This window comes from Pleurodeles waltl, chromosome 7 (assembly GCF_031143425.1).
Source record: "Pleurodeles waltl isolate 20211129_DDA chromosome 7, aPleWal1.hap1.20221129, whole genome shotgun sequence".
NCBI lineage: Eukaryota > Metazoa > Chordata > Amphibia > Caudata > Salamandridae > Pleurodeles > Pleurodeles waltl.
In genome coordinates, this window is record NC_090446.1 from 1,138,221,041 (window position 1) to 1,138,233,419 (window position 12,379).

The window sequence follows — 12,379 nt, forward strand, 5'->3', positions numbered from 1 at the left end:
TCAAGGTCCACGCTGATTTCAATAGCAGCCCGTCACTCTTCCTCGACCTGTGCCTGGCTCACACGTCTGCCCAGTGCAGTACGCTGTCGGGGCAAGATTGTTACCTAAGCCACTGTTCTCAGAGATGCAACGCCTCATCACACCTGTACCGGAGCTTGTTAATTATGTGTGACGTACCATTTTAGTGCGGCAATGTGGACATTAGCATCAAAGTACAAGTTACTTACCTTCGGTAACAAATTATCTGGTAGAGACATTCTAGTTGCAGATTCATTACCTTTTGAATCCGCCCCCAGGCATCAGTCTGGATCCAGAAATGTTTCTTTGAGCAGTACCCCTGTGCGCCATTAGGTGGCGCAGACCAACCTTGCATCTTTTGTCAGCATAGGGGTCGCCTGATATGACATCGCAGGTGCTATCCACCCCAGCACACTGACGTCAGTTTCTTTTCACAGCTTTCCACACCAGAAGCAAAGAGCCATGAAGAGCACTGACCCCGGTGCATCAGAACTAGGGCCCTGAGAAGGAAGCCCCTGTCCCTAGAAATCAGTTCGCATAGCAGGGAGGATGGGTGGGTCGGTAAGGAATCTGCAACTAGAATATGTCTCTACCAGATAATTCATTACCGAAGGAAAGTAACTTGTTCATCTGATAGGGACTTCTAGTTGCAGATTCCTTACCTTTTGAATAGGTACCCAAGCAATACTATTGCCGGAGGTGGGTCTACGGACCAAGATCAAAATAGGATGTCCTGCAGGACCGAACAGGACAAGTACCCGTCCCTTTGGACTTGACATTCCAGGCAGTAGTGTTTGGTGAACATGTGCAAAGACACCCACGTTGCTGCCTGGCAGATATCAGAGACTGGAACTCCGCCTACTAATGCAGTGGTTGCAGCAGTTGCTCTGGCGGAGTGAGCATGCAAACCCTCAGGGTTGTTTCTTAGCCGATGCATAGCACATTTTAATGCAGAGAACAACCCATTTGGAGATGGTTCTCTTCTGCACTGCCCAACCTTTCTTCACACCCACAAAGAGTTGATCATCCACTGGGAACTCTTTGGTACGATCAAGATAGAACGCCAATGCTCTTTTTGGGTCCAGGTGGTGGAGTCTCTCCCATTCCTTAGAAGGATGTGGGGGCACGTAAAGAGTAGGCAAAGTGATGGATTGGCCTACATGAAAAGGCTTGACCTCTTTTGGCAAAAAGGAAGCCCTGGTACGAAGCACCACCTTGTAAGGATGGATAGAAATGAAGGGTGGCTTCAAAGACAGAGCCTGCAGTACACTGACACTGTGGGCAGAAGTGATGGCTACGAGGAAGACTGTCTTTAGAGGAAGAAGCCTAAGGGGACAGTTATGAAGGGGCTCGAAAAGAGCACACATCAGAAAAGTAATAATCAAGTTCAACCTTACCATTCTAATCATTGCCTGAGGTCTTTTGGTACTGCTCTGGCTATGTTTCCCAGGACAACTAGAGCGCATATGGGAGGTCGTTCCTTCCGCTATCTTGCTGCAAAACTGTGGAAACTCGCTTCTTATGGATATGAGGTAGGAACAGTTCGAAATAATTTTAAGGAAGAAACTAAAAACCTTTTTTTTTTTTTTTTAAGACTATCTTAAAACTTTATTTTAGATAACACAGCTGAGGTTACTGTTACAGTGAGGAATCTCAGCGTGGGGACTCTCCGGTTAGAGTAATCATTTTGTTTTTATAAATGAGATCACATAACATAACAAATCCCACTGTGGCATTATGAACGGAGAAAGAGGAAACATATGGGTAAGGTCAATCAGGAATCTACCCAGGACTGGAGATTTAAACAAGGAGGGATGGTAAGGAAATCTCAGGAATGCAGAGATAGCTGACAAGTAACCTTTTAGGGTGCCCAAAGAAGAGCCCTAATGGGCTAAAGAAAGAACAAATAACATGACCTTGGATGGGGGTGGGTGGGGGTCATCAGACTTGTCTGTGAACCATGCCACTAATTTGTTCCAACAACAGGTGTATACCATTTTGGTGAAAGGACGCCTGGCTGCCAAGATAACGTTACAGACACTTCAGGAGGAAGGTCAAAAGCTGTCAATTGCTGCCACTCGATCTCCATGCAAGAAGGTGGAGACTGGACAGGTTCAGGTGGAGAACCGTCCCCTGCTGCTGCGAAAGATCCTCTAGAAGGGGTCAGTTTTCAATAGAGGATCGATGGCCATTCTCAAGAGCCTGGGATACCACAAGAATTACTTGGACCCGGTCATTCTTGATCTTCTTGAGAAGTCTGAGCAGAAGTGGTATTGCGGGAAGGCGTAAAGGAGACCTGAGCTCCACTCGAGACAAAAAGTGTCACCGAGCATGTGCTGCCTTGGAAACTCCAACGTATAAAACAGCTGACTGCGTATTCCCTACAGATGTTTTGATCTAACCAAGGCTCTCCCCACTGCAAAAAGTGTCACCGAGCATGTGCTGCCTTGGAAACTCCAACGTATAAAACAGCTGACTGCGTATTCCCTACAGATGTCTTGATCTAACCAAGGCTCTCCCCACTGCTGAAAGAGACCTTGTGCCACCTCCGGATGGAGTCGTCATTCGTTACCGACCAGGGATTGATGGCTGAGTTAGGCCGCTTTGGCACTCAGAGAGCCCGCCAGATGTTGAACCACCAGGGATATGCACTGATGTTTCAGCTATGCCAAAAGGTGCATAGCCTCCTGACAAACGGTCCATGACCCCACACTGCCCTGCTTGTTGCAGTACCACATGGCGGTGGAATTGTCCATGGACACTTGCAGAACTTTCCCTTTGACAGAGGGAAGGAATGCGTTCAATGTTAGCCTGATCGTCCTGAGCTCCAAAATATTGATATGGAGCCTGGACTCCACTGGAGACCAGACTCCTCTGATCCCCACTTCTCCCATGTGGCTGTCCCATCCCAGGAGTGACGCATCTGTCACTACTGTCAGATCTGGTTGAAGAAGCGAGAGGAATCTGCCTCTGACCCTCTCACAATTCAAAAGCCACCACTGCAAATCTTGTGCAGTTCTCTCCGAGATATTGATCATGTCTGAGAGAGTCCCCTGATGCTGCGCCCACTGGAACTTCAGGTGTCACTGCAGAGCCTGCATATGGCATGTGTCACCAGCATGACTCATGAGGCCAGGATAGACGCTGAAACACCGGTATCATAGCCTGAATATCCTGGACTCACCACTCGGGAGGGAAGGCTCCGATGAACGGGAGAGTCTGAGAGGGAGTCAGGTGTGACTTTGTCACATTTATAGTAAACCCCAGCAAATGCAGGGGGACTGCCGTAGTCTGGAGGTGGGAGACAACAGCTGGGGCGAGCCTCCTTCAGCAGCCAGTCGTCAAGGCAGGGGAAAACTGAAACCCCTGACCTGTGCAGATGATGGCAGTAGTCGCAACTCACTTTGGTTAACACCCGAAGGGTGCTGTAAGGCCAAAGGGGAGCACGGTAAACTGAAAATGCTTGTGGCCAACCATGAAACGCAAGTAACGTCTGTGAGCAGACAGGACGGGAATATGAAAATATGCGTCCTGCAAGTCCAACACTACCATCCAGTCTCCTGCGTCCAGGGCAGATAGGACTTGAGCCAGAGTGAGCATTTTGAACTACTACTTCCTGGGGAAGAGATTGAGGCACCAGACGTCTAGAATAGGACAACCTACTTCTGGCACAGGGACCCTCTCTATGGCTCCCTTGGCCAAGAGAACCATAACTTCCTCGCAGGGTAGTGACAAGTAATCCTCCATCATTCGATTGTAGGATGGTGGCACGAATGGAGGGGCAGTCTCAAAGTGGAAGGAGTTGCCTCTTCGGACTATTTGCAAAACCCACCTGTCTGACGTGATGGATTACCACTGGGGTAGGTGATGGAGAATCCTGCCATCAACTGGTCCCTGATGGCTAAGCATCAGATTAGGAAGGTTGGGAGGCTGCTGTGGTAGAGGGGGTGGACTGGGCAGACCGCTGGCCCCCTGACCCACGAGGATGTTGGATCCCGCATCTTCTGCGAAGCAGAGGCTGGGCACCATGTCCGGCACAGTGGCTGGAGGGAATGGGACATGGTTGGGCACCTCTTCTGTAGCCAGGGAAAAGCAGACTGGGGGTGGGGGGCGAGGAGCAGCAGTGACGTCTAGGGACTGGCCGTAGCCTGGGACTCCTTAAAACACTCAAGCGCTGAGTATGCTATGTCTCCAAAGAGATGGGTGCCATCGAAGGGCTGGTCTATAAGCTCAGCCTGGATATCCTCCAAAAAGCGATACGTTCTCAACCAAGCATGGTACCCAAGGCCACCATTGATGCAACCGATCTACCTAGTGAGTCGGTTGTATCCAGTCCACAGTGTATTGTGAACTGCATCCCTCACATCAGCAACAGCTTGAGAGAGAAGGGCCCGGGCCTCCACCAGGACCTGTGGCAGCACCTGTGTCCCATAAGCTATGGGTGTAATGGCCCAAAAGGCATGCTGTTTTCACGAACCACAATGCTAGACTGGAGGAAGAAAGCATTCTCTTCCCAAGCTGACCCACTCTTTTGGATTCTCTATCCAGGGGTGCGAAAGGGAATGCGCCTGAGGATGTAGAGGCCTGGATAACCAAGCTCTCAGGGGTGGATGCTGCATCAGGAACACTGGGACAATTAGGAACTGGCCTATGGCGGTGGGCGAGTGTCCTATTAACATGAGCCCCTGTGCTGGGGCTTGGACCAAGTCTCTAGCAGGACATCAGTGAGGACTTCATTAAAGGGCAAAAGGGGTTCTGAAGAGGAAGCCCCAGGGTGAAGCACCTCAGGCAGGAGGTTGGTCCAGATGTCCAACGAAGGCAGTTTGAGGCCCAGGACCTCAGCTGCTCTCCTCACCACCACTGAATAAGAAGTTCCCTCGTCCGTAGCCACAGTAGGGGGAGAAAGCATGCCAGCATCAGGAGAGGTGTCCAGACCACTGGCTTCACCCAGGTCCTGAGCCCAGTCCTTGGGATCATCAAGCTGGTACTCTAAAGGATCCAGTGACTCCTCCATACTATCACTGTACCCATAAAAATACAGGTCCAGATTGGACCTAGGAAGCAAGGTCCCCATCAAAGTCTGAATCCACTCTGTGTCGGAGTCGGCAATGAGGATGGGACTGTTGACGTCTGAACCATCGCTTGAGAAAGTCGCAGTGGCACGACTGACACCAGTTTGAATCCGGAAACGGATCCCTGGGTGCCCTCTGGAGCTGAGGCTGAAGCCGTAGGCACGGAACCTGAGGGGACCCCTAATGCGCTCCGGCAGGGTCAGACTGCCCAAAGATGAGGCGCGTGGCCTCATAAAATTCTTGCAATTGGGCAGGGGTAGCTCTGGCTCCCGGAAACTGAGGTAAGCACAGAGAAAACACAGAAGTCGGCTCTAAAGATAGATGCGTAGAGCGACAACACTCCTTTTCCCGCGTCACGTCACCCAACCATTGGGATGAAGTCAAAGAGCGCTTGCTCTTCTTCGATCTCTTCTTGTGCTTACCCGAACGTCCCAAGGATTTTGAGTGGGATGGCGAAGAGCGTGGGCTCCGTGAGCGGTCTTGGGACCTTGGTCTTGTCCAAGACCAGGAACAGTGCGGAGCTGAGCGCCAGGCAGCAATAAGCTTTAGGGTCACTCCCTCAAAGTCTTCAGGTTCATGGCCCAGCACTCTGAGCACAACTTTTGGTCATGGTCGTACTCCAGACATATGAGGTGCGGATCCTATATATACATCATCTGATGACAGGAGTCGCAGGGCTTGAATCAGATCTTCCGTTACTGATGACATCTCGATGCACCAGAATGTAAAAACAAAAAGTCAAAAGTCCAGTCAAAAAGTGACTGTAGGGGTATCTCTTTTTTGGATGTGTAAATAGGTCGGCGAGGAAAGAAAAGGATTGATGTCAGTGCGCTGGGGCCTATAATAGCATCTGTGATGTCATTTCCGACAAACCAGACGCCGACTCGACCGATGGCACCTAACGGTGCTCAGGAGTACTGCTCTAAGAAAAACCTCTGGATCCAGACTGATGCCTGGGGGTATTCAAAAGGTAAGGAATCTGCAACTAGAAGTCCCTATCAGATAAGCCTTACTGTCTAACCCATGATCATAGCTGCCAAGGCTTCAGATTGCTTATGTGTGACGTTTTCATAATTTCAGTGTAATTACGAGTGATGTTCAATGACTATGAGTAACACTTTCTCGCGAGAAAAAAAAAATCAAGCAATGAAGATGAGGGAAACATATAAATATCAGAAATCACACCCATCTGAACAACGTGCAACTCTAAGATCATGTTAAAACTGCTGCAAAGCACAAAAAATGGAAGTGCAATAAAAAGTGTGGGTTCAGGCTCTCCACATGGGGCCCTACTGTAACCAAACTGAAACAAGATGTGAGAGAGGCCTTGGCACAGATCTCAGCTGCCTCAGCCTGATAATAACTTAGGATGATAATACTAGTCACGACAGCTAACAGACCCGTTGACTCGGAGCATAGCTACAGCACCGGGCAAGTCTCAAGAGAGTGAGAGACTGGCTGCACACAAAACTAAATTAGGAATATGGACTGACTTGGAGCGCGGCTGCCCAGCACGCCGCAGCACCAGGAAAGCCACACCTCAGGAGAGAGACAGAGGTGGAGCTGCACACACAAAAGTAAATGTAGGAGAAGGTACCAGTGACTTGACAGTGACACTTGCTAGTCTGTGTCTCTTCTAACTAGCCGACAGAACACTGGCCGGCCACAACGACTTCCCCCTGCCCAGCAGTGCAAGGGCCGTGGGCAGTCCAGCATAGCCTCAAAGTTTTCAGTTTGTTTAGGAGTGACATTTCCATATTTGTAGTGTGAATATGGGTGACAGTTCAGTGCCTTATGGGAGACACCTTGAGTGATACCTTTTTACGAGTTGTGTAACGTGTCAAGTGCTTCCCAAAGTCACAATCCTACCCCCTTTTTAATATGATCATTCTGGAACCATTCATGCAGGAATAGATAAGGACAGGGGCCTAAATCTATGTTGGATCACCCTAGGCAACAGTGCTACCCTCCTACTGCAGACAATACAACGTCTATGTTCCTATGTATGTAGCACTCCTACTGGTACTGGGCTGTCAGTTGCAGTTGGTCTGTAACCTATGGGCTTCCACCTTGCCTACAGATCACTGCTGGACCACCTTTGACAGTTCTGCATAGGCAAGAGTGCTCTACATCTGGTGCGACTTGGTAACCACCCCTCAGCCTGAGTGTGGACAGAGAAACGTGCGAGCCACAGAACTGCTCAGAATGTAAAATGCAAATGGAAAAGCCATCCAGCTTCAATTGTCACACAGACAACTCCTGTCTAATCTAAACATGCAGAAGTCCTACAGAGCACCTATACTTACAAACAAAACACAACTTTTGATGGAATTATAACCTGCTGGTGACTAATTACCACTCCACCAGCAATACCTTGCAACAATACCCATTTCCGGTGACCCTGGCACAGAGAGAAGCCGAAGGAATGCTATCCGCTGGTAATAATAATATACTGCTTATCGTTCAACAAGCATCTGTCAAGAACACTGCAACACCGCATATAGGATTCAGAAAACATTCTTCAAAGTGTAGCACATATTTTTTTAAAGTAATTTGATAGAACACATTAAGACTGTTTAAATGTTTACAATATTTGTGTATCAGGTCTGTCATTCATTTAATTTTTTATCATTGCAAGGCCAGTGCTTTCTTAAGTTGCAGTAAGTTCTTGGACCTGAACCCCTTGGGTGCCAAGGACGTAATGGTTACGTCCACTCGCACGGAGCTCGTGTGCCACAGATGTAACCATTATGTCCTGGCACTGACCCTCATGGGAAGTTCTAGCACTCCCCCGAGGCCCTTTCACCTCCCTCTCCTGGGCAGGGATGGAAGCGGAAGCGCTTCCCCTACCACCTCCCCCAGCGACATCTGATGACGTCAGCGTGTGATTGCGCGCGGACTTCATCAGAGGTCGCCCACACTATTGTTTCTCTTCCGATCAGGGGTGGGGGAGATCGGAGAGGCATCAAAGGAAAGGCTTTTACTTTCCTTTGATGTCTTTCTGAGCATTCCTGCAGCATGATCACATAGAATACCCACTAGACACCATTTTTTTTAAATGTAAACAATAAAGGGGAGCGACCCCTTGGGTAAGGGTAACTCCCCTTGGTGGCATTTTTTAAGGCCGTTTCTGGGGCAGATAAGCCTATTTTAATTTGGCCAATCTGCCCCCAAGGGGGGCAGAAGCCACTAGGCCCAGGGAGATAGATATATATATATATATATATTATTTTTTTTTTAACAGGTGGGGAGCAACCCTTTAGGCAAGGATTGCTCCCCTGGGGGGAGGCAAGTTTATTTTAGCCCATTTCTGCCCACATTGGGGGCTGACCTGGCTATTTTTATTAGGCCAATTTGCCCCCAAGGGGGCCAGATACCACTATCCACCAGGGATTTTTTTTGCGCTAATTTCAAGCAATGGGAGCGACCCCTTAGGCAAGGGTCGCTTCCCTGGAGAGCAATTTTATTTTAGGCCATTTTTGCCACCCTTGGGGGCAGATCGGCCTCCTTTTATTAGGCCAATCAGACACCACTAGATATCAGGGATTTTTTTCTTTACTATTTTACTTAAGGGGAGCTGCACCTTGGGCAAGGGCCATTCTCCATGGGGGCAAATAATTTTAGGCCATTTCCTATTTTTATTAGGCCCATACGAAAGCCGACGGGATGCCAGGGAATTAAAAAAAAAAAAAAAAAATAGTAGGGTGGTAGCTACCAACCAGAATGGGCATGTTTATGCCCCCCACCCTAACTGATGGGGGTAACAGTCTTTTAGCTCTACCCCTGCACACTAAAAGATCTTATCCCAACGGCAAGAGGACATTTGATTATTCTGGGTTTTGATTTTACATTTGGGCCATGAGAGCTTGGCTCTCAAAATCGTCTCACTTGGAATGGTGAGGACTGCACTTTTTGGACTTTGGCACACTGCCATCTAGAAAAATCTACTAGACCTAGACACATCTGAAAACTAAACATCTGTGCAAGTCCAGGGTGGTGTGCTTCACATGCACCCGCTCCATTTTCTTACCCACAATACCCTGCAAACCTCCAACTTTGACTGAAATCACACATTTTCCCCACATTTTAGTGATGGAACCTTACGGAATCTGCAAGAATCAACAAAATTCCTACCACCCAGCATTGTTGCATCTATACCGATGAAAATTCTGCCCCACTTGATGAAAATTCAGCCCCACTTGCCAGCCTAAAAACGATTTTTTATAAACTGCCCTTTTGGACCCGCTTTGGTTCCCCCTCAATTTCGACAGGTTTTTGGCTCTTCCCTGTCACAAGTGAGGTATCGTTTTTATCAGAGACTGAGGGGAACGTTGGGTGGTAAGAAATTTGTCCTGGTGCAGTGATCCCGCACAGAAATGCGGCAAAAATTTGATTATTTTTTTTTTAGCTAAATTTGAGGTTAACTGAGGATTCTGGGTAAGAAAACACTGGGGGAATCCACCCAAGTAACACCTCCCTGGACTCTCTTGGGTGTCTAATTTTCAGAAATACCTGTGTTTGGTAGGTTTCCTTAGATGGCTGCTGAGCCCAGGACCAAAAACGCAGGTGCCCCACCCCCGTAAAAACAGGTTGTTTTGTATTTGATAATTTTGATGTGTCCACGTAGTGTTTTGGGGCATTTCCTGTCCAGGGCACTAGGCCTACCCACACAAGTGAGGTACCATTTTTATTGGGAGATGTGGGGGAATGCTGGGTAGAAGGAAGTTTGTGGCTCCTCTAAGATTTCAGAACTTTTCAGCACCGAAATGTGAAGAAAAAGGGTTTTTGTTGCCAAATTTTGAGGTTTGCAAAGGATTCTGGGTAACAGAACCCTGTGAGCGCCCCACAAGTTATCCCATTCTGAATTTCCTTAGGTGCCTAGTTTTAAAAAAAGTATAGGTTTGCTAGGTTTCCCTAGGTGCCGACTGAGCTAGAAGCCAAACTCCACAGCTAGGCACTTTGGAAAAAGAGGCAAGTTTTCTTTGGGAAAATGTGATGTGTTCACGTTGTGTTTTGGGACATTTCCTGTTGCGGGCAGTAGGCCTACCCACACAAGTGAGGTACCATTTTTATCTGGATACTTGGAGGAATGTTGGGTGGTAGGAAGTTTGTTGCTCCTCTAAAACTCCAGAACTTTCCATCACCGTAATGTGAGGAAAAAGTGTTTTTTGCCAAATGTTGAGGTTTGCAAAGTATTCTGTATAACAGAACCCAGTGATAGCCCCACAAGTCACCCCATTCGGAATTCCCCTGGGTGATTAGTTTTAAAAAATGCACAGGATTGTTAGGTTTCCCTAGGTGCCAGCTGAGCTAGAGGCCAAAATCCACAGCTAGGCACTTTTTTGAGGCCAAAATCCACAGCTAGGCACTTTCCAAAAAACACGTCCGATTTCAATATAAAAATGTGATGTGTCCATATTGCGTTTCCTGTCGCGGGCACTAGGCCTTCCCACACAAGTGAGGTACCATTTTTATCGGGACACTTGGGGTAACACAGAATAGAAGAACAAGTGTCCCTTGTCTTTCTCTACATTTTTTACTTCCAAATGGAAGACACTGTGTAAAAAAGAAGTCTATTTGAGAAATGCCCTGTAATTCACATGCTAGTATGGGGACCCCAGAATTCAGAGATGTGCAAATAACCACAGCTTCTCAGCACCTTATCTTGTGCCTATTTTGGAAATACAAAGGTTTCCTTGATACCTATTTTTTACTCTTTATATTTCACCAAATGAACTGCTGTATACCCGGTATACAATGAAAACCCATTTTAAGGTGCAGCTCATTTACTGGCTCTGGGTACCTAAGGTCTTGGTGAACCTACAAGCCCTAAGTATCCCAGCAACTAGAAGAGTCCAGCAGACATAATGGTATATTGCTTCAAAAATCTGCCTTAGATGGAAAAAATTATAGAAGAAAACTTGTACAGAAATGGCTTTTTTTTCACCTCAATTTCAATATTTTTTTAATTTTACCTGGTCCTTCCTGTAGGCAAATCTTGAAGGATCTACACAAGTGACGCCTTGCTGAATTCAGAAATTTGTCTACTTTTCAGAAATGTTTAGCCGTCCAGAATCCAGCATTGGTTTCACACCAATTTCTGTCACTAACTGGAAGGAGGCTCAAAGTAAATAAATTAGTAAAAATGGGGTATGTTCATGTAAAATGCCAAAATTGTGTTGAAAAAAGTTTAGCACCGCAAACCATTTGTTGATGCCATTTTCAGGGAAGGGAAAAAAAATATATGCTTTCTTCTGCAGCACTTTTTCCCCATTTTTCTGAGAAAAAAACACAACATTTTTGCTGTATTTTGGTTACTTTCTTGGTCTTCTCCACGGGAACCCACAAACCCCTAGGATGCTGGAAAAAAGGATGCAAATTTGACGTGGATGGCTTATGTGGCCAAAACGTTATGAGAAACCAAGTGCAACCTACCCCAAATAGCCAAACAAAAAAGGCTTGGCACAGGAGGGGCAAATGCCTGGCAGCGAAGGGGTTAATAGCTGCCAGAAGGCCAAATGCCACGGAAGCCACAACCAGTACTTGCCTTTTAGCCAGCAGCCGTGTAGCATTACGGGACTTTTAGTTTCATTTAACACTCCCATAATGGGACCAATTGCAGCTTGGGAAAGTTGGCTAAAAAGTATGGTCATCCATGTTACATCTGAAATATTGCCCTTTGCAGCCATGGGCAGCTCTTTAAGAGTACATTTGTATGTGCATTATGGGTGTCAGTAGAAAAGCCTTCCAGAGTCTTTGGTGCCAACCCACTCCCCCAAACCCCTCTGTGTCTGAATAAGCATTTGTTTGTAATGTGCAGCTTAACCTGATGGTTTGAGGCTGCACGACCAGGCAGTCCTAGCTTCTGAAAATGTCACTTACCCAGTGTACATCTGTTCGTGGCAGGTCCCGCTGCAGATTCACATGCTGTGCACTGCCATATAGTGTTGGGCTCGGAGTGTTACAAGTTGTTTTTCTTCGAAGTCTTTTCGAGTCACGGGACAGAGTGACTCCTCCCTTTCGGCTCCATTGCGCATGGGCATCAACTCCATCTTAGATTGTTTTCCCGCATGGGGTGAGGTAGGAGTGGTAGAATGAGAATAGTAAAGATGTCCATGCAATGGAATAGATATGTATGTACATAGTTTGTGGTAAAGGAATGTTTATTTACATGTATACAATTTCTAATTGCAACTTAAACAGCTACAGGCTCCAGGGGAGGGCGCATGTTAATCTGCAGCTACACATGCCACGAACAGATGTACACTGGGTAAGTGAAATTTTCCGTT